Below are 22312 nucleotides of genomic sequence, written 5' to 3'. Positions count from 1 at the left end.
ACAAATGCCACAATATGTGTCTAGTTTACTTTGGCGTGTAATATAAAAGGATGCTCTAAAGGCCACTTTAAAGTCTGTGCTTTAATAATTTGTTTGCCTCACTTTACCTCAATAGATCAGTGCTATTCAGTAACGGTACTTGAAAACATCAAGATTTCACTCTAATAATATTTTAACACAGTGTAACAGCATGATGGAAGATCCAGTTTGAAGCATGCTTCAGTGTTTTTTTCACTCTGTTTTTTATGGAATGGGAAACATTTCCAGTTATTTAATGTCATATTAACTTTCAGTTTGTCTCATCTAGTTTTGATTTATTGTATGCCTCCTTGCCAGAGCTGCCGATTCGCTATAAATCATACCATGCAAATCAATAAAATGCAATTGAACAAATCAAGGCACTAAACAATAGTTCATTACCTAGATTTTTACTGTTTCATATACACTTAATTAAAATCTGAGTTTAATTAAATTGAGCTATTTCTACACAATGACTAATTTGCAGCTTTTTGTTTTTCCTATCAAGGCTGTTTCATTTTTTGTATACAACATTGTATACAACTGGTGCTAGTTAAAGGAACCTCAGGGCAGCCCAGAACCCCAAGGGGGTCACGCTGGCAGCCAGGGAGCTCTGCGGTGGTAGGAATAGCTCAAACACAAACTTGCCATGGCCTCTGTGTCATTTGCAGGGAAGGGGGTGTCATAAGCATCAGGATGGCATCTCTATACAACCTACAGATTTCACAAGGCAGAGGGAAACTTCACGTTATTGTATAAGTGAGCTTCATGGTAGCCTTGTGTCAGACCCCCTGAGGTCCATAACTTTATATTATTGCTCAAGAAAAGGTATGCGGTGTATAGGGCCTGATTTATAAAGGCCCTTTCTCGTGCACATGTAAAACTTGGGTACAGGTTTAACTCCCATGCAACCCCCCATTGACATAAAAGGAAAAACATGGGTGTAACCGAAGGGAGATTTTGATTTACAGCTATTGTCTCTGCTTCCCTGAGTGCGGATTTGCATGTGCAACTAGGATAGCTGCAGCGCTAAACAAACTGCGTAATAAGACACATAATACTAAATAAGGTGAATTGCTAGTACATTATACCTATTTACTAGCATTTAGAGGACTAAATTAAATTCACTAACATGCCCAAATACAGTAAATGTACAATGATCTGGAAAGATTTCTGCTATTTGAGACTACCAATAGTTTACTTGCATAGTGCATCAAAATGGTAGTTTAGGTTATTATTAATTATTACAGGCACCCCCAAAATGTTTGAGACATTTTGGATGAAAGTCTCTGTGTTGAAGAAGACAAAAAACAGATGGGGAAGGGATAGGGTGACCAGACAGCAAGTGTGAAAAATCAGGATGGGGGTGGGGGAGTAATAGGAGCCTATATAAGAAAAAGACCCCAAAATTGGGACTGTCCCTATAAAATCGGGACATCTGGTCACCCTAGGGAGGGATATGAGTCCAATTTACAGCCATAATGACTATGCTGGTCATTGTGTGCAGTGTTGTTGTAGCCATGTTGGTCCCAGGCTATTAGAAAGACAAGGTGGGGGCAGTACTAGCTTTTATTGGACCAACTTCTGTTGGTGATAGAGACAAGCTATAGAGCTTACCCAGAGCTCTTCTTCATGTCTGGGAAATGTACTCAGAGTGTCATCTCTAAGTTCAACCTGGAATGGATTGTTTAGCATAAGTAGTTAACACATACTTCAAGGGACCATTCAAGATAAAGTGCCCCATTAACACCTCTCTGGTCATAGGGGTGAAAAAAAGTGGGGGAGTAACTGGGAGGGGGATTGCTAGTAGGCTATAAATTGTTGTAATAAGCCATAAATCCAGTGTCTCTATTCAGCCCATGGTTTGTAGTGGCTATCAAAGTTATGAATTTTAAGCTCCCAGGCTCAGTGCTTGAAAGTGTTGTGCAGGTTTCCTTTGAGGCTGAGAATGACTAGATCAGATGTAGAGTGATCACTTTGTGAAAAGTGTTCACCCACAGATGATAGGGTGTTTTTGTCTTTTATCAGTTTCCTATGTGAGTTCATTTGAGAGTGTAGTGATTGTCTGGTTTCACAGACATAGTTGTTATTTAATGCACTGGATGAAGTACATCACATGTGATCACCCCATGTGTAGGACCCATGGATCGGAAATGGTGTGTTGTGGGGAATGTTGATTATTGTAGCAGTGGAGGTACCTCTGCAGGTTTTGCATCTGTTGTTCTGGCAGGGTTCAGTGCTGCTTTGATTTGGTGTGTCCTGATCTGTGAGGAGCTTGCGTCTGCTGATGAGCTTGGAGAATTTGAGGGGTTGCTTGAATGGCAGAAGTGGGGGGTTCAGGAAAGATTTCTTTCAGGATGTGGGTCCCCATCAAGTATATGTTGTAGTTGTTTGATAATTCTCCATGTGAGTTCCAGTGCTGGGTCATAGGTGACAACTGGGGGGGGGGGTGTCATCAGAGGGCTTTTATCATCAAACTGCTCTAGTCCATATTCAACGGGGACCCCATCCTGAAAGAAAATCTTTCGTGTGAATCAGACCCTGTACGTCTGAAAAGACAACCTGACACAAGATCAGTTGGATTTATACTACTTTTGGCTCTATGGAGACTTCTCTGTGGCACTGTAGTGTTTGAAATAGAAGATTTATATTTTTAAAAAGTGATAGCAACAAAGAATGCTGTGGCACCTTATAGACTAACAGACGTTTTGCAGCATGAGCTTTCGTGGGTGAATACCCACTTCTTCGGCTGCAAGACTTGCATCCGAAGAAGTGGGTATTCACCCACGAAAGCTCATGCTGCAAAACGTCTGTTAGTCTATAAGGTGCCACAGCATTCTTTGTTGCTTTTACAGATCCAGACTAACACGGCTACCCCTCTGATACTTAAAAAGTGATGTGAGCACTTTGGGTGTAGGATGTCTGAGAAATCACAAAATTGATAATTTAAACAAGAAGGAATTCAGTTGACCCTCCCTTTTGCCACCCTCTTGCCCCAGCTTCTTTCATAAGTAATCTGTACTTACACAAGCAAAGCTATGAATCTTAGGGGGATAATCATATGAGTAAGCCTTACTAATGTGAATAAACGGTTGGCCAAATTCAGTAAAATAATGTTAGAGAATTGTTGGGTCAGAACCTGGGCTGTAGTTGAACTATAAAGAGTAAAGGTCAGAGTGCAGGTACAGAGGTCTGCTAAAGCTACCCAGTTCTTGTTGCTGCCCTTTGCAAAGCCAATCTCTGTGTTAGAACAGCTAGAGGACACCTCTAATTTATGCCAGGCTGCAAAGACCAATAGGAGTTGACAATGTGACAACCGTTCAATGTGACACAGGCCCACGCCCTTTTTCCCTGATACACCAGCGGTAAGGTAACGGGTAATTTGCTCAGAAACTCTATGTTGGCTTTGTACCACTGCAAAAATCAGCCTTACACTCAGATGAGCTCCCTTGATCTGGTTAAAATGGCTTTAGGGAGAGATTATGCCAAAGTACAAAGTGGCCATGCTGCCCAGTGAATTGGGCTCATTGTCTGTTGCTGCAGGGATTGTAAATGATTAAGCAGGTGCCTTGAAGTTTAGAATGCCCCCAAATCAAAGGGAAGAGTATTGGCATCTCTCTTTAGCATTCACTAGGATAATAGGCTCAAAATATGACATAAGTATGTTTTCTCAGACTATTGTTTTTAAGTTTAGCAGTGGAGATAACAGAGAGCAGTCATTTGGGGGAAGGGACCCAAAAAACAACAATACACGATGCTTGCCAAAGAGAGAGAAAGGATGACACTGACAAGCTTAAGGATGAACATTTCTTAAAAGTTTACCTGTTTCCTGCTACCCGTGAATGATCCCTCTATATGAAAGAAAGATCTTCAAAAGTTTTGTAATCCCTTAACTAGGTGAGCTTTCCCATTTAAACACTTACACAGGGGGGAATTTTTTAGGAGCTGTCACAATGAGGCTGAATATACACAGCATTTAACATTTCTGGACCATATTCTTGGATAATGTAAACTGGCACAGATCTATTGACTTCAGTAAAGCCCTGACAAATATACGCCAGTTGGAGACCTGGCTGTTACGTTCCTTTATTATACATGTATGATCCTATGTTAACTTCCTTAAGTAAAGAGACTACATTTGAATCACTGCCAGTAAAATTAAAAGAGGAAAACCTTGGCTCCTTTTAAAGACCCTGGTATTTTTTCTACACATTCTGAAAAGGTCTCATTAGACTTATTCGTTAAAGCTTTGGGGACTTGAATAAAATTTCATACAATCTGCAGTAAATTAGTTGCTCCGTCATTTTTTATACCAGAAAGGGGACAGCCTGCCTCCTTCCATACACAAACACCTTATCTTCAGTCAGTGGTTTCTTTTCAAGGGGAAACTTAAACAATAACTAGAGCTCTGGTTCTAACACTCCACTGATCCTTCCTCAGCACAGAGAACATTCCAAGGGCTCATGGTCAGAATACGTGATGCCCCTTTCTGGGTTGTCATCTAGAAGACTCTTTGTGGTTATGGAGAACAGCTATGACTTGTAGAAGCCATAAGGCAGGTCGAAGTGGGATAATCTGTCCCCCACATTAGGTCTCATCTTGATCTCTAATAATAATAGAGACCACTTTTAACATTAAGGCCTTTCTGACTAGCCTTCTAATCTAGCCTTAAACGTTCCCTTGCTCAAATTTAGTGTCACCTTTTTGTACCGTCACTGCCTCTTGGATGTGGAACCTTATTATATTGCAGTCACTATTATTTAGTGGCTCAGCTACTGTCACATCTTGAATTAGCTCATGCAAGTTACTTAGGACAAAGTCAGGCATAGCCTCTGTTCTTATGTGCTCTGGAACGAACAGTTCCAAAACCAAAATCACTTAAAGCGTTGAGAATTATTTTTCTCTAAACTTGGCCCCATTGTGCCACTTGACCAGGTTATATTTGGGTAGTTAAAGTGCACCATTATCATAACTTTATTACATGTTGCTGCCTTTTTGAAGACTTTGAACATTATGCACCCAGTTTCCCTTTCTTGATCTGGAGGCCCATAGTATGGCCCTACTAATGTATTTACATTCATATAGCTGGAGATTTGCATCAATATAGATTCATCTGTGCGGTCCTTTCCACGCTGAATTTTATAATGCTTGACTCTAGTAATCTTTTAGATCCATCTATTTTGGCCTAGGCTGCTCTCCTTTACAATTAGTAAGCAGGCGTTATGGAACTCCACTGGTTCTGTAATGACTCTCATAGGCGCCGACTCCGTGGCTGCTCCAGGGCTGGAGCACCCATAGGAAAAAAATAGTGGGGGCCTCAGCACCCACCAGCAGCCCCTCAGATGAGCTCCTTCCCCTACCCCCACCCAGCCTTCCCGCCCACTAAGAACATGAACAGGGTGGTTAGCTGTAAAATATGTGCACTGAAGATTTTTTTTTTAATCTTTGTTAAGCGCAGTGACGACTGCCAAGGAATATAAAGTTCCTTCAGAGCAAATGGCTGGGGGGGTCAAGCTAAGATGAGACGAAAACCAAGAGCAAAGCGATAACCTTCAGACTTTAACGTTTCCTTTCCCTCATCAGGACTACAGTTGAGGCACGGTGTCAGATTTCTGTACAAAAAGCAGCACTCTGTAGTTCTACTTTTAATGAGTCTTAGTTTTACCTTGGATTTTTGGGACTGACCCTCAACTGATGTAACTTATTTTAGCTTCATTGACATCAGCTGAGTTACACCTATTTACATCAGCTGAGGATCTGGCTCTTTGCCAGCTCTGGCGAAGGAGCTTGGGCTTGATTTTGTGAACTACCTGATAAATTCTGCACACTCTTATGTTTAGATACTGTAGAGATTAGCGTCATGGGACACTGCAGCTGGGATGAATGCAAAACTGTCTTGGTTCCTTTTCATACCTAGCCTTACTGCCTTCCTATATGTCCACTAGTGGCCCACCTTGAGTATTTGGCCTTAAATGCTGACAAGTAACACCACTCTTACCCATAGGCAGCATTTAATCTATATTCCCAGTTAGTTGCTCAGCTACCACTAAGGCTCTTTAAAAGAGTTGCTGAGAGCTGTAGCAGAGGTACCTGAATGCCCCATTACATTGCATTGGTGCTGCCACAGGTGCAGTGCAAAACAAAAGTATTATAACAGCACTAGTGATATCTGAGTATGCAACAGCAGCGGACACCTCAGTCATGACTAATATCTAACTATCACTAATGAACAGAGCACAAAGGAGAAATTTCTTTTTTCAGGCATTGAAGCTGTCATTCTACTGATTATTCAGTTGGTCACATTTTTGTCAGCGAGAACTGGCCTTCCACTCCCTCTGGAAATTGTAGAAAGACCAAACATATCTTGTTGCGCTTGAAATTCTGAGTCCCAGAGCACAGCCTAGCCTGTGTGCCCACTCAGGGAAGTACAGGTGTGTAAGGTGTCTCCTCATGCCTCTACACTAGCTAAGCATAAGAGAGCAGCCTTAGTGTGCTGCTCTTTTCCCATACCATGTGGGCAGAAGTGATTGAGAAGCAGGTGGAGACAGAATGCGAGCGAGACTAGAGAATTGGCTTGGTCTCCCCACCACACACCAAACAGATTCTCCGAGTCACAGTTTACTTCCCAGCCTGCTCCTGGGCAGTATGACATCATGCGGACAGGGAAAGGTGCCTTCGTGTACTAACTCAGCTATGGGGCTCATCCAAAACAGTGACTGAGCCCTGAAGTAGGTGGATGGCCTCTTTGGCTCTGGCCTTTTATTCTTCAGCTCAAGTGAATATAATTTATATCGTGGGAGAATTTGGGTAATCATAATAAGTAATATTAATATTCCACAACACTTTCCAGAGTTACATTTTGTAAAGCAAATACATCAATTTCCATAATAGCGGTTTTACAATGCTGCGAGCATATTGCCTTGTTTCACACATTATAATATACGCAAATGGAAGTTGTAGTGGTTAGCTGCTCTTTTTATTGTGTTATAATATAAAATGACAAAACCAAATGCTCTGATATATTTAGAACTTTATGATGTGATAATGGTAAATGCTTAGAACCTAAATTCTGCTGAGCTACGTTCGCTCTGTAATTTCACTGGACATAGTGACTCACCTCCTCTAGTCTGGTTGAGCTATACTAGGTGTAAGAGTAGCGATTTGGGGTAAAATTGGCTTTAAACCAATGTTATGTGAAACTGAGGACAGCCGAGACATGGGAGATCACCAGCAAAAGTCAGAGCAGCCTTCACCACAGTCTGATGTACTGGGCCAGATCTTGGCCACCTAGCTCACATGGCTTTAATGGAGCTGAACAAATTGAGAAAAGTAGAATGCCATCCACTCTGTGTAAATTGTACTCTGGGTTATGCTGCACAATTTCTATGTGGGCAGAAAAATCACGTGTGCTCAGTGTAGTACATGGGAAAATAAGTCTCTACAAGTCTTAGTGACAATAAGCCTCCCAACAAATTAGTGTCTCACCTAAAACATCTTTTGCCTTTTAGTTCAGCAGGTGAACTATCACTTTATCCATTGACTCTCCAAATTCCCTTCAGAATTTTTACTGTATTTGTCAGCGTGCAGTTCAGTGAAATCCCAAAGCTTCTGTCTGTTCTCCTGTAGCATACTCCAACTGGGACAGTACTCTGGGCAAACGCCATGAAGTGATTTCCATGCCTTCAAAGGGAAGAACTAGAGTCTTTCTCCATTAGTTTGAAAAAGAGAGCAACACAGTTGAAGTGTTGTTACTGTACTTTCCATATAAGCATTAATCTGAGAGTTCCAGAGAATTTTAGGCTCATTCAAAGCCCATCAAAGTCAATGGAAAGGTTCCCACTGACTTCAATGGGCTTTGAACCCAGCCCTTTGATAATCACTGTGACTTTTTTATTTTGAAACTACCTTTTAAGATTCCTTACAATAAGAAATGGGTCTGGGTTTGCAACTGAAATTAAACTAAGGCCCTGACTCAACAAAAAGCATGCGCCAGACTTTAAGTCACTGGAACTAAGAATGTACTTAAAATTTGGCATATGTTTAGATACCTTGCTGAATCATAACCTGTTAGAGGCAACTCGCAGAAATCCTTGAGTGCTCTTCCCCAAATCTGACATAACTAGAGTGTTTCAAAGTTTATCAAATTGATAAGGCCTATATAACCTCAGTGAGTTTTAAGTGTAAATATATTGAAAACAGTTAATCATAAAGGTCAACATTTTTTACATTAACAGCTTACTAGAAATGAATCACCTCCTTTCAGGCCTAGCCATTCACCCAGAAGGATTCCTAATATATTTTCTTTGCCTTGTAAAATAATGAGTTGAGATCTAGGTGACAGGTCATATTGGAAATTTCTGTTTTATCCCTTCAAAACATCTATCTCAATGCTCATTCTATGGGTATTTTCCATATTAGTCACCATATTTAATCCTATAACTGAAGGTTTCATTATTTATGGTCTCTAACAGAAGTTAGCAATTTCATGCTGTAAGCATTTTTAAATTATTCCATATTGTAAATGTCACTTCATTCACATGAAGAGAGTCACATAAATTAGATGGGCTAGTTCTTGTGCAGTACTTGGTGAAAATAATATTTTCACCTCTGGAGATGAGAGTTGAACTTCTGAGACATGTTGCTGGCATCTTTCAAAACTTCATCCTTTTGGAAGAAAAACGGAACGGGTTGGTGCATGCAATGCAGAAACAACAAATGTCAAGACACAAACTAATCAGAGCAGAGAAGATTATTGTAGTGAATAATTATCTCTAGTAGGATAGTGGCTAGAAGCCCCAACTCAGATTGGAACCCTTTTGTGCTAAAGACTGTGCAACCAAGTAGCAAAAGACAACTGAACTTGCAATCTAAATGGACAAGACAAAAAGGGGTAAGAAAGGTGGGATATTATCCCATTTTACAGATAGGGAACCAAGGCACAAAGCCTCAAAGGTTAGACGCTTAAGTACCTTGGAGGAGCTCAACCAGAGAGATTAAGTGACGATCACACAGGAGATTTGTGGTAGAACTGAAACCAGCTTTCTGGGTCTCCTGTTCAATTCCTGAACCACAAGACCATATAAGGCTGCAGAGATAATATTAATCTCTTCCCACTGAACCAAGTCTTGGTCGGGTTTTATTATACTTTAAAAAATTAAATAGTACATTTGATAGGCATGTGTTGAAGCAGCTCTATAGGGCTCACACCAGTGCAATCAATGAAATTACTCTTGCAAAAAAATGGAGGGACACACTGGAGACTCAGGCCACTGTTATGAGTTTTCCTATGCAACCAAGTGCAAATGTCACTTGAAATGGAGGGGCTGATCCTCCTGAAGTAACTCCACTGAAGTCACTGGGGTAATAGAGGGGTGAAATTGGTGTTAAGTGAATCAGACTCAAAGTCTGTAATGTTGAGGCTCACAATAGCACCTTTTTTTCAAAGAGAGGCACAATCATTGCTGCTACCCAGTCTTCTAGTAAAGTAGCTGATTTCAATAAGAGATGGTATAATGTTCTTAGGATCTCGGCCACATCAGTCTCAAGTTTCTACAGAACTCTTGGATGTCAACCAGCTGATCCTGGGGACATGTTGCTCTTTAATTTATAAATTTGTCACATAACCCGTTTCTGTGAAACGTCCATCTCTGACAGGACCATTTCGCTACTACCTGAAAAGAGTAGGGCTGGGAGTGGGTTGAGCCCTGAGAATATGGCCATCCATCTTCATCATCAAGATATAAGCTCAGGATTTTTGTTGGTTTTTTTTAATTAAATGGATTTACTTTACTGTAGTCCACTAATAACTAATTGAGCTGTCTACCGTCCTTTCAGTGCCAAACCCTCTTTCAGTCCAAACGCCCCTTGTGCTCATTCTGCCTGGAGCGTCTCTCCTTTTCAGACAGAAATATCATGGCCGGATGCCATGTACAGGTTAGTGCTCAGTTCTTTGGAAGCATATTACATAAATCAGCTGTTCCCTAACTCTTTCCCCACCTCAGCTGGCCATGGTTCCATTGCAGGCAGAGCTGAGTTCACACAGAGGGTTTTCCAGAGGAGCTGCAGTAGTGAAGATGCTATCGCAATTTTTTCCATCTTCCCCAGTTTCCGTGCTGTTATGCCTGTTAGCAAGGCAAAGGACCCAAATACATTTTAATGCACCTTTCTGAATGTGCTACATCTTTAAATATCTGCGCTTATGGCCGCCTCCCTCACACTATAGTATATGAGCACTGTGTGCTCATTAATTAATATGTCCTCACAATATCCCTGTGAGATGGGGAAACATTAACAGATGAAGACCTCAGATAAGGCTCTGAGCTAAACCCCCCTAAGTCAGGAGACATTCCATTGACTTCACTGGGCTTTCAAGCAGTCCCTCTGTGTTTTACCTGAGGTCAAACAGTAAGTCTGTGTCAGAGCTGGGAACTGATCTTACATCTTTAGAGTCCCAATCCATTACCTTTGCCATAAGCCCATGCTTCTGTCTTGCAATGTATTCTGTTATTCAATCTTTAAAAATTAGTATCTTGTGAATGACTATTGTTATCCTTTTCTTAATTAAAAAAAACAGTTTTCATTTTTCAAATATCCATCATTGCCACGAAGAGCTTTCTCATGCAGCAATAGCAAGGGATACAACACTGCATTCATTTTGGCGTAACATCAGCAGCACATCTATTATATTCTGTACTGGTGGTACCAGAGTCATCTTTAAATTCAGCAGAGGTTATTGTGATGTGATATGCAGCGCTTTAATAGTCCTGTGTGTCAGCTAATACATTGCAGCATATAGTCTTAGCCATTTAAATGGGACACTCGTAATTTGGACAATCAATTTAGTTGGACAACCTCAGCGAAAGAATTTTTTACTCCCATTAAATTGAATGCGTTCTTTTGCTTTAATGGAACAATTGTAATTGCTCAAGCCACTTTGTTGGGATATTTTTTTCAGCCTTAATTGCCCTGTCATTTACAATTAGGGATGTTAATACGGCTGTTAAATGTCACAAATAGCTTACAGCTTTTGCTCTCCGCCGGGCTCTCACTGTAGCACTCAGGAACTGTCCAGCTATATGTTGTTTTTTAAATGTTTTGATAGGTTTTAAACTATGTTCAATGGCACATTAATCAATTTTATGCTATAATAAAGGGCAGATAAAACATAACCAAGCTGCAGTTGAATGAACTAAGCTTCAGTAACATTTGGTGGTCATGCGTGGTAACATTAGTACAGACTTCGTTTAGATAAGGTGGTAGGTTAAATGGAAGAAAACTGAACCCAATGTGGCATCCCTAATAAGTCACTTTTTCTAGACCTGGAAGTCAGAAATAAGTCTCAAAACCTAGTCTCCCACCCCAATATTTGTGGACATGCACTCAACAATTGATATTCAGGAGGATTAGCAAATAGCTCTAGCTACCAGAGAGACATTTCATATTTTACACACATTTTTTCTTACTGTAATTAATTCTTTTTCTTCCTTTCAGCGGCATGACCAGTTGCAGATCCAGAATTTGATATATTTTGACACCAGAGGGCAGCACCAATAGGGTGGGCTAAGTGAGGGCATTGCCTACACAGTCAGTTCAAAGTAAATACACTTCTGTAATTGCTGGACTCATGCTCCACTTATGTGGGGTTTCAATTATGTGAGCTGGAAAATGGTTCAAAGGATAACATCAATGTTTTTGTGGCAAAGGGGCATGGAGTATGATATCATTTAATTGTCTCCAGGCAATTCTTAATAATCCCAAAGGGTCAGAGATGGACTGAAAACATCAAAAAGCTCTCACCAAGTCCCTCCTCAGAGCAAAACCTAACTAAAAATTGAGTAGTTCTGTTAGCTCCGATAACTTTCAGGCAATTAGCTGTAGAAAGCATCAGCCAGTACCCCTATAAAGTTACTCTTGAAGATGACCATTATAGTATATGTTGAATTGTTTTCTTAATTGCTTGGTGGGTATATTTTTATAATGCAGTTTTGTACTTTAGTGTTTTTTGATACATCCTTCTTATCTTCCCAGGGTTCCATTCTCACACTCTCACAGCCACAGAGAAACTAAGAATGACATGTTGAACAGCTATCAATTAATTCACCTTTGTTTAAGTTAGCTAGTCAGGTGGTTTAGACTTTAAGATTTATATTCCAAGATAATATATCATGTTAAAAAACATGTTTATCACTCTTTTTATTTAGTTTGAAGTCTTCCAGGCCTCACGTTGACTCTATCATTTGTAAAAATACAACTCTAAATTGAATTATCAGGAGAGGGTTTGTTTGTATTTTTAACGCTCTTTATGGAGTGAAAGGGTTTGTTACGGTACAGCCTTAATCCATCAGTTCTTTAGTACAGCAAGTGTGGTGCACAGGGATTTTTCTGTCTCTGAGATAGTAGAAGACTGACAAACACAGACACTTACTGACAAAATCCTAAGACTCTTAGCTTTATGACACTTACATAAAATGCTCTCATGTACCACCCCCTGTTAGAGGTTAACTCCTAACTGTTAGGGGGTTTGGAACCCTACATCCATCCATGTATGGATTCCCAATTTGTCCTCCCCAAAGGTACTGAAGCCAATAACAGTATAAGGAGCATTATAAGGTTCCTCAGTGAAGTCAGAGTTAGAATAGAAAGAATTATGGGTCAGATTTTGCTTGCAATTACACCCAAAGCAACTCTATGGACTTCAGCTGAATTACTCTGGATTTAGATTAATATCATTATTTGCACTTCAGTACTGCTCAGAGGCCCCAGTCTGACTCACACACACTGTAAAAGTGAGTCCATGTCGCAAAGAGTTTATGGTCTAATTTAAGACAAAAATGCAGCGAGTTGGTGTGGAAAAGGAAGAGGAGGACACTATTGACAGGAAGGCCAGGTTATACACACTGGCTACATGCACTATTTGCGAGTGTGACAGATGTTTTATTTACAGTGTCTCTCTCACCCCTTATCTTCGGTGGGAAATGGGGGAGAAGAAGAGGTTTGTGCCCCCTGCACAAGAGGGTGGTTGGTTGGGGAGCGCAGGTCCTCCTGCTCCACTGGGTTACAATTCAGGGCCACTTCCTACCACCTATTTGCCCAGTCCTGGGCATGGTCAAAAGCCTCTCAAATGATCCATCAGAGCTTAGACTGCAGGGTTCCCTAGTCTTAGGGAAAGGCTTCTCCTCCCCTTCCGCCAGGGCCAGGGGTAGCTGCGGCTTGCAGACCTTTCCCCTGCAGCCAGGATTTTTGCTCCGAGGGGGACAGGCCTCTGAAAGATCCCCAGTCACTGTACAAGGTGTGTACCCTCTCCTTTCTTTGTTCACAGTTTTCAGCCAGCACTTAGCCCAAAAGCTCTCTCTCACTAGGTTTTTTTCCTCAAGGCCACATTCTCAGTGCTTGTTCTGGCTGTGCAGCACTTTCTTTCATTCTGCTGCAGCTCGCTCAGCTTCTCTGGTGTTTTTCCTGCTTAATAAGGGGCTGCATCCAGCTCTCCAGACATTTTAATCCAGCTTCCACCAGGGAGCAGGGTCCGGGAATTGCCTGACTCTGTGCAGCTCCTGGAAGCAGCAGCATGTCCTGCCTTCGGCTCCTATGTGTAGAGGCAGCCAGGGGGCTCTGCACACTACTCCCACCCCAAGCGCTGCCCCCGCAGCTCCCATTGGCCAGGAACTGTGGCCAATGGGAGATGCGGAGTGGTGCCTGCAGACAGGGCAATGTGCAAAGCCGGCTGTCCGTGCCGCTGCATAGGAGGCTGGGGGGGTGGACATGCTATTGCTTCTGGGAACTGCTTGAGGGAAGCACTGCCCAGAGCCTGCACTCCTGACCCCCTTCCAAATGCCCTGCACCAGCCCTGATCCCCCTCCCATCCTCTGAACCCCTCAGTCCCAGACTGGAGCCCACACCCCAAACCCTCATCCCCATCCCAGAACCTGCACTCCAGCTGAAACCCTTCCTCTCCGCTACACCCCAACTCCCTGCCCTAGTCCAGATCCCCCTCCAATGCTCTGAATTCCTCATTTCTGGCCCCACCCCAGAGCCCACATCCCCAGCTGGAGCCCACACCCCAACCCCCAATTTCGTGAGCATTCATGGCCTGCCATACAATTTCCATACCCAGATGTGGCCCTTAGGCCAAAAAATTTGCCCACTCCCCTGATTTAGCCCAAATATGGGGCAGCTGCAACAGCCACCAGTTTTAATGAGGTTTAACAAAACACAAATAAATAGTAATAATGCCATCCCAGTCATCACATGCTGTCCATATACCTATTATTGTCCACCAGCAATGCCCATCTTGGTACTTTTTTTCTAGTTTACCATTCACACATCTGTATTTTTTATTACATTGCCCATACCCCATTTTCTATATGGATGCATGTATGCATGCAAATGCTGCAGCTGCTTGACTTTTAAAAAAAAAAAAAAAAATTGTATTTGATGAGGATGTGGTGTGTGTGTTTTATTATTTTTATTATTATTATTCTGGCTCTTAGGCTTTTCTTTGGAAGATTGGCTATGGCCCTGAGGTTTTTCCTTCCTCCGAAGCATGGGGCAGGGTTCACTTGCTAAGGAGTGGGTGGATCGACATGTGGCCTGCATCTTGCAGGAGGTCAGACTAGATGATCAGTTTTTGCTGCCAGAGATCCAGACCTTTTTTGCAGCCAAATGGCATGGGATGGTGGTGTCTCATTCACAACACTCATGAACAAGGTGCTCCTGAGTGAAAAAAGACTGCTTGAGGAAAGCTGCAGGAAGATAGTGAACCTTCTGCTTTACATTGGTTCTTGTGTTTAATGGTCCCTTCTGACTTCTTGAATTCTATGATTCTATGATTCTCAGTGAAAGTTGCTTGTCTCAAATTCACACTACCAGTCTGCTAGGGTTTGGATTTGCTGACCATCATAACACATTGCCAGGTGCTTTTCTTCACCAAAGCAGTTGATTAAAACTGTGTCAAAAGTGAAAGGTGGGGGGGCAGAGTTTGTGATGGATGGGTCTGGACAAAAAGGTGGATAGTTGCTGTTTGTTTTGTTCCAGGCCGTGCGCTTGTACTGTTTTAAGGTATGTAAATCTAGCCACATGCTGCAGAGGTGGGCACATTAATCACTGTACAAATATACCACTTTGGATGTGTGTGTTTTTATAGACCCATTATGAATGAAATGATGACACCAATCCCCTTCCTAAATATTATTTAACCCCAAGTAAACTGAAAATGTATACACAATTCTGATGTGATTAGGAATACGCTCCTGGGGCAAACTGAAAGGTACAAAATATAAATACAGTATGCAGCTTCTCGGAGTGGGTTCATATTCTATGATTGGTTCATATGTTAACTATTAACATTATAGTTATTTACCTTTTGCAATCCTCTTCAACATAGAAAGTAGAAACAAAGCCAAGAAAGAACAGTGCAGGCTCAGTCTGACTAAACTGTATAATTAATTATGTTTTCCCCCCTACTAAACCTGTTAAAAGAATATAAAGAGTGCAAAGCCAAGCCTCAGAGAACTTGTCCACATGCATTATGTTTCAGTCTTTATTGACATGATCAACTGGTGTAAATTTGTGTAGCTCCACTGACTTTAATGGAAGTATTACAACAGCTGGGAAGTTATGCATTTCACACCTATTCTAAATGTAACTTGTTATATTTTCCATAGGGACCCAGCCTTATAAATTGCCCAAGTTGGTCCGTGGACAGTGAATGAAAGAGCTTCTCAGTGTTTGTATTTTATTCTCACTATTAAATCTGTAGGGCCCCACCTCATCAACTCTATAATGTCCAACATTGCAGTGAATGATTGAAGAGCCTTCTGCATGCCTGCATTAACCCTTCTTCATTCATCAACCCCAAGAAGCCTAATGACTAAGATGGGACTCGTATGCTGAGCATGTAAATAAAGACCACCGCAAGGCATACTAACCAGTGGCACAGTTAAGGTTGTACAGGTATGGCCTAATTTTAGCCTTTTGTGTGTGTGTGTGGGTGACTCACTCTGTAACCCTTAACTGTCTTTGAAGATTGTTTTTAAACTATGGAAGTTCTGAACTTTTTTTTTAAAAAAAGAAAAGACAAATAAATAACAAAAGAAGTAATTCCATTCCAGGGAGCTGTTTTCTAGAAGGAAGTGGAATGTTGTGGTGTTTACTCAATGAGTGAAGAACACTCTGTCTCACAATTCAACGAACATATATTACTGCATAATAAAGAAGTTTCACTCTCACTGCAATGCACTGAGGTAGGTAGTACACCCTCTACCTAATGCTGGTTCTATAAATACAGGGTGAGGTTCCAATATCCTTACTCCTATTGAATAGCGTCTTACTCTACATATAGTCCCATCAAGTGAAGAAGGGTGTGTGTGTGTGAAGTATGGTGCTACCCAATACTAGTAACAGATTCTAGTCCATATGCAGTTACGTGATATACCTGTGTAACTGTGCTCTCGGGTATGTTCCATGCTTCACAGTTTTTTTTGTAAGGAAAGTGTAAGAATAGCTAAGGATTTTCTCTCAGTGGGGACACAGCTGGATTCCTTTGGGAAAAGCTTTCTGATCAGATAGCCCTGATGGCTGTTTTACTCCTTCCTTTAATAATGCTGCTCCCAGCTCGACTCCAGAGCTGTGTGCTTGAACCATAGATTTGGCTGCTAAATCTAGGCTGTGCAGTGCAGCATGGACATAAATACTCATTTTTAATGCCTGTAAAGCCTGGTCAAATGTTTGTCCATTCCACTTTTTTTTCCCATTTATTCTGCTTTGATTAATTCATGCAAGGAGTGCTGCTAGTGTTCAAACATGTAGCATAAACCTCCTCCATCACCTTATAACACCCCAAAAAGGAATGTATTTGTTTCTTTATTCTAAGATAACTTGAACATTTTCCATGTGAGGTGTCATAGACCTCCTTCTGGTATGTAGCTCCAGTATTTATCCTCTTTGTGCCTCCCTAAACCTTCCTTTGGGCATGCTGTTACCCCCACTTATTGGAACCCTGGACTACTTTTTCTAATTGCTTAAGATGCTCAGCGCAGGTGGTACTATAAACGTTGTTCAAATGGGCTGCTGCCTACAATTTGCAGTCCATCAAAAATACTCATTAACCTCTGGAATGTAGCCAGTGCTCCATGTAGTCAAAAAGGAAGGACAGTGAACCGGTGGAAATCATTTGTAATTTTAAATGCAATGTATTCCTTTTACTGCTGCAACAATGGCCCTTGCCAGTAACCTTAACCCTTGACATAAGTGACTTAGGCAGAGTTTATGTAGCAGCTGCTATTTTTTAATCACTTTATCCATTTAAAGTATGGTCATCAGATCAAATGTTAATTCTGGATTGGAAACCTATACAAAATTATATTGCTCTATCTTTCTCTGGTACCAAAGCTACTGGGCTAGTCCAGACTATTTTGAAGGTTTATTTTCTCCCGTAACAAGCATTGCCTACACTTCCTCTTGTAAGGCTAGTGTCACATTCAGTAGTATACAATTACACTGCTTATTAATTTGAGTGAAGTCTTTTGAAGTGATAGTATTGCATTGCCATGGTTCTCCTTTCTCTCACCACAAACAATGATACACACCTTGACACAACTTACCCTATGGATCTTTTCCATTTGATTCTGTAATTTCCAGGAAAAAGCGGCACTACGCCATCTCTGAACTACACTAGTCCATTTCTGTATCATCACATCTTCCAGAATTTCCAGTACCATCAGCTTCCTCTAGGATTCCACCTTAGGTTCTATCCATTTGTGAAGTGTATTACATTCCTGAGCTGATTGGTGAGCTTACTAGCAGGCACAGCTACCCCATCTGTCTTCCTTAAGAATTCGGAATGGCTCTGCCATTTTATCAAAAGCTTACCCTCTTGAATGTTAACAGGAGCAAAACATATTGCCATGGTATAAAGTCTCTCTCTTGCTTTGGGGTTATATTTGGCCTTCCAAATTCTCTGGAACATTTTGAAGTTGGTGGGCCAATTATTTCATTTCTGCCAGTTGGTCTTTCATCTGGAGTACATAGTTAGCCATTCACTCCAATGGTTTGATCAAACACCTTAGATTTTTTGGGGGATAGATAAACAAGGATTTCTGAAGGGCCATCTCTGTGTGGGTGATGGGTGTTATTTTTAGCCTTCTTATACACAGTTCCTGATGTAGGCATTGCATAATTTGAATGTAAAATTAGTCTCCTTTTAACCACCTTAACTACACGAGAGGACAGTTGCACTAAGTGACTTAAGGCATGGTGGCTTTTTATGCTTCTGGGGGACAAAGCCCTGGGTATAGGGTAAAGCATAGATGTTTACCACCAAAATTCAGTGACCTTCCAACCAAATTCATTCTAAGAGAATCTTGAAGTCTGGCTGTTCAAGAGAATGGTATTCAGTTTCTGGATAAGCTAAGAAGGATCTATAGCTTATCTATATTAGGTACCTATAATGGCATAGTTACCATCGTATCTATGAACCTCACACTCTTTAATATATTAATCCTCGCAACTCCCCTGGGAGCTGGGGAAGTGCCATTGCCCCCACCTTAAAGATGAAGAACAACCTAGATCCTCAAAGGTAATTTAGGCATCTAACTTCCATTGAATACCTTTGAGAATCTAGGCCTAAGTGACTTGCTCAACGTTACACAGGAAGTCTGTAGCAGACCAAGGGTTAACCCAGGGTTAGGACCATTGTCTGCAGGTGGCGCCTTATGCTTTTTGGACATGTCACAAGGGTGCCACAAGACGTTCCAGTGAATGCCATTCTCCAGGTGACTTGTAACATCTGGGATAAAATTCCACCAACCGAGGAGTGGATGTGGCCCAGAGAAAGACCTCCTATTACGTGGGTTCATCAAGTCTGTTCCGATGTTGGACTCTCAGGGCATCACACCTTCATGGTTGCACAGGAATGGACCAAACGGTGAACAATCACTACAGCCGACTGTCTGGCTAAGTATTGAAGAAGAGAAGAAGTGCTCAGAATCACTTTATGCTGTTGGTACTTGCTGATACATGCAAGACCAATAACATACTGTAGCTAAATTGTTCATTTGTTTTCTCCAACAGACTCCTGGTGTGACTTCAAATAAGTCATTTAATATCTCTTTGAAACTGTTCCCAAGCTGTAAAATGGGGATAATAAAACTTATTTTCTCCTACTCTTTGTCACTCTTGTTTAATTGTAAGCTATTTGAAATGTGAACTGTATATTACTAAGAGTTGTAAGCAAAGCTCTGAGCAAAAAAGGCCCTGATCTTCATTAAGGCATCTAGGCACTAATGTAATACAAATAATAAATAAGAACAAGGGGGCATTCAATAAAATCAAAAGGTAGCAAATTATGTATGATTAATCCATGAAACTCATTACCGCACGATGTTATTGAGTATAAGAGATTAGAAGTGTTTAAAAAATATGGGACATATAGACAACGAAACTATAGAGTTACAATGGTAAATATTAAATTTGCCAAAAACAGTACACAAAAAACTACAGGAAATCTCCTCAGCTACTATACATTTACATAGCTCTGCTGACTCCATTGGGGATTTTATCATAAGTGTTTTGGAAGAGAGAGATATAAACTCATGCTTTAGCATATGATAACCTCTACGCAATGGGAGTAAAGAATTCCAAAGTTTTAACATCAGAGTTTTACCTGTAACTTCTTATAAACAAGATTCCAGTTTGATATACTATAACAGTGGTTTTAAACCAGTGGTTCAGAGACCCCTGGGGGTCTGCAGACTATGTCTGAGATTTTCAGAGGGGTCTGCACCTCCATTCAAAATTGTTTAGGGATCTGCAAATGAAAAAGGATTGAAATCCATTGTACTATAGCCTTTCGGAGGTTTCTAAGCCTTCCTCTTCACTAATTGTGATCCTTTCTGCTTCGTCTTATGAAAGTCAATGTTTTGCTTGTTTGAATATGTTGTTTTATCATTACATATTGCACTGGGACTTGAGCACTAGGAGCGTCACAATTAAAACAGGAACTGCATACTCCATTTACGTCCTCAAGGGCTACAACAATAATTGAATCAATTTTGGTTGATTCAAATTTATATAAAGGCAGAAATTTGTATTTCTAAACTATTTCCACAGGCAAAACGTCTTGACCCTACCGTAAATGGAGACAGTGGGTTAGATCATCAGGTGATAAAAAGCAGTATAGCCCCTTGATTTCTGTGGAGCTATGCTGATTTATACAACCTCAGGATCTGGCCTAGCAAATTTAATAGCACTGTAGTCTTCAGGTATACATCTTCTCCAATAACATAGGCACTTACCTCAATCACCAAAAACACTATTGATTTAGGATTCTGATAACTTGTTGGTAGAAGTCAAGGTGGAACACCTGAGGGAATCATGTCTGATACTTATTACTTAACTACCTTGGAACCAATTAAAGAAAAGAGGAGTGTTGCTATGTGCATAAAAGGATTTTCTATAGAAGTAGCTCCAGTTATCAATGCTAGTAAAGTGCTCTCTTCCCCAGAAGTGAGTGGCAGTCAGGAGTTATTAAAAGCAGACATAAAATGGATAGGTACTTCTAGCTGTCTAAAAGAGACTGGCAGAGGGAATATGGGGTTGCATCTGCCTAGTCTTTTCTTTCAGCCATTATTCTAGGTTTCAGGAACTTTCAATATGCCTAATAAATCTGTAGCAAAGGATAATCAGTTAAATATCAAGAGCCTTCTGCATTTGATTACTTCTGCCAAATCAAAACCAACACTATCAAATCCCCTTTCTGGGAGTCTTTGGATCAAATGAAAACCCTTTTCTATGAGAAGCCACAAACACGAGACTAAATGAATCTATTGGATTATATTTGCGAACTGAGTCTCAGAGCAGAGTGAGTCACCCTCACCTCTCAGATCTATGAGTAGGTCTACAGATGCCTGCAATACAGTAACCCAGGGGTACTTGACTCTAAAAGAAAAAAAATAAACCAATCATCATACGACCAGGCTGCAGGTAGCATACACTGATCAGGTTTCCTTTAAACAATCCATTTGCCTGCCTGCATTAAGATTAAAGAATATACTTCAATCAATCAATAAAACAAAAACAAAACAAAACAGACAAGATTCTGATTTCTATTAGGCAGTATAATTTAGGAAAAACTCCCCTGATATAAATAGTATTGCTCCTGATTTCATTGTATAATTGAGATCACAATCTGACCCATGATTCTTATGGGTCTTGCAAGCCTCAGTATTATAGCTAGGAGAGAGAAGAACAGGAACGAATTTTGAAGGTTAAGCTATAGAAACTGTTGGAGAGTAAATGGATAGATTCTGATTTTATTGCCCTTTCCAAAATAGCAGGTATAGTTTAAAAAAAGGTCATTTTTTAAAAGGAGGATGAATCTAGTAGTAGTTTTTCTGGCCTTAAAGTATTTCCATAGTGGTGAGAAATGGATGGAGTACTTAGACTGCAAGCTCTTTGGCCCATTCATGTGTACAGTAACTAGCACAACTGGGTTATAGTTCCTGACTATGGCCTTTAGGTGCTCCTTAAATACAAATAACTAATAATAAGACATTAGTTACCTACAGGCTTCTATTTACATAACAATACCTGGTTGTGCAAATAGAGCAAGTGAAAGGAACCCAACATTATACAACCCAGAATAATTCCGAAGATGTTCATAAGATTAAAAACTAAATCTGAATCCCATTAGCATGATCAAAGATAGCTGCCGACAAAAAAAAGTTTGTTTTTTTCATTTTAGGTAGATTCGGAGACTGGATCTGTGATCTCTAATGCATTACCAAAATTGAACTGGTGGATAATAATTTCATTCCTAAAACCTTCTCCCAAGGTCTGATGCTCACCCTATGTCTGAGTGTTAGACTGTTGTAAAGAAAAGTCAATGGAAATATATGGGTTTGTGGCTTAATAAGAAAAATATTGAATGTATTAAAAATGAAAATTAGAATGCACGCCTGCTGTCTCATAGATAAAATGCAGGCACCTGTTCAGAGTGCATGACCATATGCAGATGGCATATGCAGACTGATGTCATGTGAAGGCATAGGGGGACCCCCAGTCACGAGGGCATACACTGAGTGCACTTCTTTGTACATCCATATGCAGGCCTTATGTGTGCACTTGTTATGTGGAAGCTTGGCCCCATTGAAATCAATGGTAAAATTCCCATCGACTTCAGTGGGGCCAGGATTTTACCCATTGTGTTCGATTAGGAAAATTCGGTTCATGGTAGCATATCAGAGGAAAATGATGAAGGACATAATCAGGGTAAATTTACAAGAACAAATCCCAACTATTT

Source organism: Mauremys reevesii, linkage group 11 (assembly GCF_016161935.1).
Source record: "Mauremys reevesii isolate NIE-2019 linkage group 11, ASM1616193v1, whole genome shotgun sequence".
NCBI classification, from domain to species: Eukaryota; Metazoa; Chordata; order Testudines; family Geoemydidae; genus Mauremys; species Mauremys reevesii.
The sequence above is the reverse complement of the archived record's forward strand: the minus strand, read 5'-3'. Positions refer to the sequence as shown.